Here is a 5,011-nt window from a genome sequence, read left to right as displayed (position 1 = left end):
GCGCCGCGCAAGACTTTACCACTCAGCGATGAACGCTTACAGCTTCCAGCTTAGATTGCTTCCCGATGTACCTTGCGAGCACTGTAACTGAAAATACAGAAAACGTCAACGGACCAGTTGTGGATCCAAGGATGTACTCAACCCAGCTGGATGAGTTTGTGACCTCTTATTGTGGAAAGCAATCGAAGTTTGATTATAAAGTATTTGCGATCATGTTACTAGCACAGTCTATTGCTATGTTTGTGCCACACCTAGTCTGGGATATAACAAAAGGCAGGGAAGTTATTTGTAATCTTAGATTCATAAGACATGACCTTGATGTTTTGTATAGCCGATTCAGATCGAGGGGTGGTGCTAAGAAAGGGTTGGAACCTCCGGGTTCCGAGTCATACAAGTATGGACAAGAGGAGTTGAAAAGGGCCACCTACCGCTGGAGCCGTGAGAAAAGAATATGCTCTATTTATCAACTAAAGCTGATAGTTTTGTTAATATTTGCATTTATTTTCGGGTTTTCTTTTAGCTTTGCTCAGAAAGCCAGCGTATCTGGCATTGAGGACAACTTTGAATGTCCCGTGAGCCAAGAATTTATCGCCGACTGCACCATGTCTGCTGTCTCTTTGTATCGGGCGGCTTGGTGGACAAACATGAGTTTACTCGCACTTACTGGGATCACGTTAGCTGTTCACTTGATTAACCTCCACCTTTATCTTCACGAAGCTCCATTCGGAGAACTCGGAATTAAGATTGATATCAAATCTTTAACTGATTGCCATCTCATGTTTGCTTTCCTGAAAGCCAATATTGATTCTATTGAAAAATACAATTATGCAATATTTTATGATATGAAAAATGCGGTCTATTGCAACGTCCCTGATCTAACGGCTGACGAGCTGTCAGCCTTGGCCGAGTCGAACTCCTCCAATAACGAGCCAAATTAGAAAGCCGGTCCAAGTTCACATATTTAATCCACCCCCACCCCCCGCAAGTAACCCAAACAGCAACACAATGCCACTTTTTTGCTGTTCCCATGGGCATAAATAAAATATTACTATGAAAGATGGCAGAACACAAAGCATCACTTATCCTAATTGAATAGTAGAAAGACTCTTGTGCATATACTGGGATGTGTCATGTATCTATATACTAGTAATGTATTTTGTAATTTTACTGGTTATGTGTAACCAAGGAGCTTTTAAAAGCTCCTTGGTGTAACTATCTAGTTCTACCTTCTTGATTATTATAACTAGTACATCATTACTAACAATTTTATCAACAACAAGGAATAATGAAATGAAAAACGTTGTATTTTGGAATCGTGAAGGTAAAGTGCAGTTATATATCAGAAATACCTGTATAGGTTCAATTTCACCTGTGCAAAGCGTGTATCTCATTGAATTGCGGTACTGTGGGAGTATACGGTCTGGGTTTGTTCAATGAGGCACTGTTATGTTTTCTATAACAGTTGCACTGACATGTAACACTATTGCATTTCAAGCCCAGACGGATAGATTGGTGGAAATCACAGCCTTGTCAATTTACAAAAAATCAATGCAAAAGATGAAAATGCATCAAAGAGATATGTTGTCAAAGGATGTTCACTCGAAAACTCGTCGCATCATAGGTCACATATAATCAAGTATCCGTCTGAGCCCGAAAGACTCTAAGTGACAAAAATCTCCCAAACAAACGAACCATACACAAGGATGAGCCAAAAAGAAATGCCATTAGGTAATATTATAAAGAGGCTCATTGTTTTTCTTTGAATGAAAGCTCGAAAAGGAACCGAGATATTTCACTCTCAATAATTTACCTTTGTGCCAAATTTCAACTCATTCAACGCCCATTCCTCGTTAAAGGGGCAAATTGCTGTCGCACATAAGCAGCGGGCCACAGTTTTCTTTAAAGACACAATGACTACGTATTTTGCCCTTTTCCGTTACAAGTACATGATAGTAATATGCTAAGCAATGTTTTCCCACCATTGTTAGTTGCCTTTTGGTCGTCCCGTGTAAGGTTTTGCTTAGAAACACGCTAAAAACACGTGTCGGAAATGCTATAAAGGTGAATATCGTGGCATTCTGATAATGAAAAGACGTTAGTTCTTTAAATTTTCAGTCATAATTTACATCAACCACTTAGGCCGGCTTGTCATGTGTTGATGAACTTGTCCAGCAGACGACCTTTTTACGTCAGATGCCGTTTTATTCTTGTCGCCATTTTTTGTATAATTTACGTTACCGAACTTCTGTTGGGTGTAATTCGCTTACGAAAAGACATTTTCCGATAATTTTTTCACTGTTTTATCTGCTAAACAGTGGTGTTGCGTAACAAACAAATGACAGAACACATAAAACACGAATGTTGGAAACATGACTATAACCGCCAATCTCAGGCCGTTTGTCACTTTTTTGATATAATTTACGTTACCATAATAAGTCCCTTAGAATTATAGAAAGATCATTACTTTTGTACTCATAGGAAAGAATGCTCCCAGATAAGTAATTGCCTGCAGAGTTAATCTTTCCAGAGCTGTTTGTTAAAATTTTATTTATCATTAAAAGCATAAATATAATTTACGTTACCATATAATTTACGTTACCATTTTTTTTCTTCAACATGTCATCGGATGTTCAGCAAGAGCACATCAACCAAAGACGTATTATCTGCTGTAATGTTACTGTAGGTGGGCTTGGCTTGCCATAGAGTCACAATGCAGTCTGTTTATATGTTCCTGTTTCAGTAATTTTACGATGCTGGGACTTTTCATTTCTCATAGGAATGTAGAAATACGAGGGGCGAGTAAGAACAGAAAGAAACAACACCCCGACTCCCGGGATTCGAACCCGCGCCGAACCCGGGCAGCCGGATCACAAATCGAACGTGCAAACCGTTCGGCCAAAAGGCTTAAGCCATTAGGCGTCTTCGGTTTAGCAGTCCCTGAACACCACTGTTACACTACTCCCCCTTTTCTTTTCAAGATTCGTCCTCGAATCTCCGAGATCGGTATCCCTGTGTGGCACATACTAGCCTGTTACTCACAGGGCCGGCATGGGAACCATTGTAGAAATTCAGAGGGGCGAGTAAGAACAGAAATAAACAACATCCCGACTCCCGGGATCCGAACCTGCGCCGAACTCGGGCAGCCGGATCACAAATCCAACGTGCTAACTACAACACCAAAAGCTCAAGAGCTGTTGGCGTGGTCAGTTTGGCAGCGCTAGAACCCCACTGTTACAGGAACGATGTTCAAATGATAAACCTGACATGCACCAACTTGGAAAGATGCGGGTGTTTATATTGATATCTGATGCTTCAATAATCAACATTACACGGAATGTATAGTACCAAGTTGAATAAATGTATATTGGGTTGGACTGAACCAAAATAAACCCCTGTTGTCAAAGTAGACTCGTCCAAGTTTGTCGTCATTTTCGCGCGCTTTTTGAAGATGACACGACTGGAATGACAGAAATTCATGCTCAACACTGACTGATGAAGTAAGGAACGTTTCAAGCATGTTTTGTTCTTTGGTACGTGCATATGTAAGGAGATTACACACTGCATTTTGAAACTAAAAATTTCCACAGAAAATATCCAAAACATTGCGGGCTTTTTAGAATGAACAAAACTCATTATCAATGTTAGAAGGAGCCATCCCCCTTAAAGTCTGTACTTATTCCCTCTGCTCTGGTATTTGTTTCGCTCCTTTTTATTGGTCAATGCCTGCATATATCTTACTTTCTTGTGTGTATCGCTACTTTTGATTGGTCAAAATGAATCGACACCGGCACCGGGGTCAAAATGAATCGACACCGGCACCGGTGTCGATTTGCATCGACACCGGTGCCGGTGTCGATTCATTCTGACCAATCAGAGGAGTGAAACCCACCTGCCTGCCCTGGATCTTTGTGTTACGGCGTCATAACCAACGTGGAACGGGGCCTTCTGATTGGTCCGCGGCGCCTGGCTATATGATAATGTTGTTTATAGCCTTGCTCATCAACAAAAGCCTTGTTAGACACATATTACACAGTTCTTTCTGCCGGTATTATTAAACCACACGATATAAGGTGTATGGATGGACATTTTGTTAGGTAGCACATTCATTCTGTATTGATGTGACATTGTGTTTGTTCCACGAACAAAGATTGTCCTGACGTTAAAAAATGTTTTATAAGAAGTGCGATAACTGGTGTTTAGTTTGTTGTCTTTCCAATATCGAAAGCTTGTGCTAGAAAGGCCCAGTCCATCTGGTGCATGTTGCCATCGCATCATGTCCTGCTATTCCCAAAGACTTGATTAAAGGACGCGAGGACGAAGCGGTTCTGACCTAGAGCGTGTGATTGCGTGAATCCTTTGTTACTTAGCATGTAGTTAAATAGACCCCGCCAAGATAGAGACCTTGCATATCTTGAGTGTCTTTCCGCAGAGTCCGGGTGGGTACAGGACGAACAAGATTATACGGGTATTCCGGATAACAAAGATACACTTTTTTGCTACTCTGAGTTAGCGACATGAAGATAAGAGGTCCAGCATTATAGACGAACATGACCTGATCAGTTCAAATAGAGCCAGTATGTACACTATTCGGCTTTCCTGCAAATGTTAGAGATTCTGTAATTTACGTTACCACAGTTCATTGGCATTTACCTGTAGAATAGATATCGCATGCTTCCAACCATTTTCATAAATATATTCTATCGCTCTTATCCCATCCTACAGGGTGAAAATTAAGGAGTATTAAACGGTTTGTCTTCATATCAGAAAAAAAAAACATATCATTTATTTACTTTTATACAAATGTAGCAAACTTAATAGCTAGTAATTTTGATGATTATTCCGAAACAAATGACACGGCGGTTAAATATTTCTCATTGGCGTGTAATTTGAAGGTTTTGGGTTGGAAAATTCGCTAATTTGGCTGTTGTTAATCCACTATTACTTGCTGGAACATTTCTCTGTGTAGTAATATGCTCTTTATTACGAAATAGTAGGAAAGATGACATGGCCT

This window comes from Branchiostoma floridae, chromosome 10 (assembly GCF_000003815.2).
Source record: "Branchiostoma floridae strain S238N-H82 chromosome 10, Bfl_VNyyK, whole genome shotgun sequence".
Lineage (NCBI taxonomy): Eukaryota > Metazoa > Chordata > Leptocardii > Amphioxiformes > Branchiostomatidae > Branchiostoma > Branchiostoma floridae.
The sequence above is the reverse complement of the archived record's forward strand: the minus strand, read 5'-3'. Positions refer to the sequence as shown.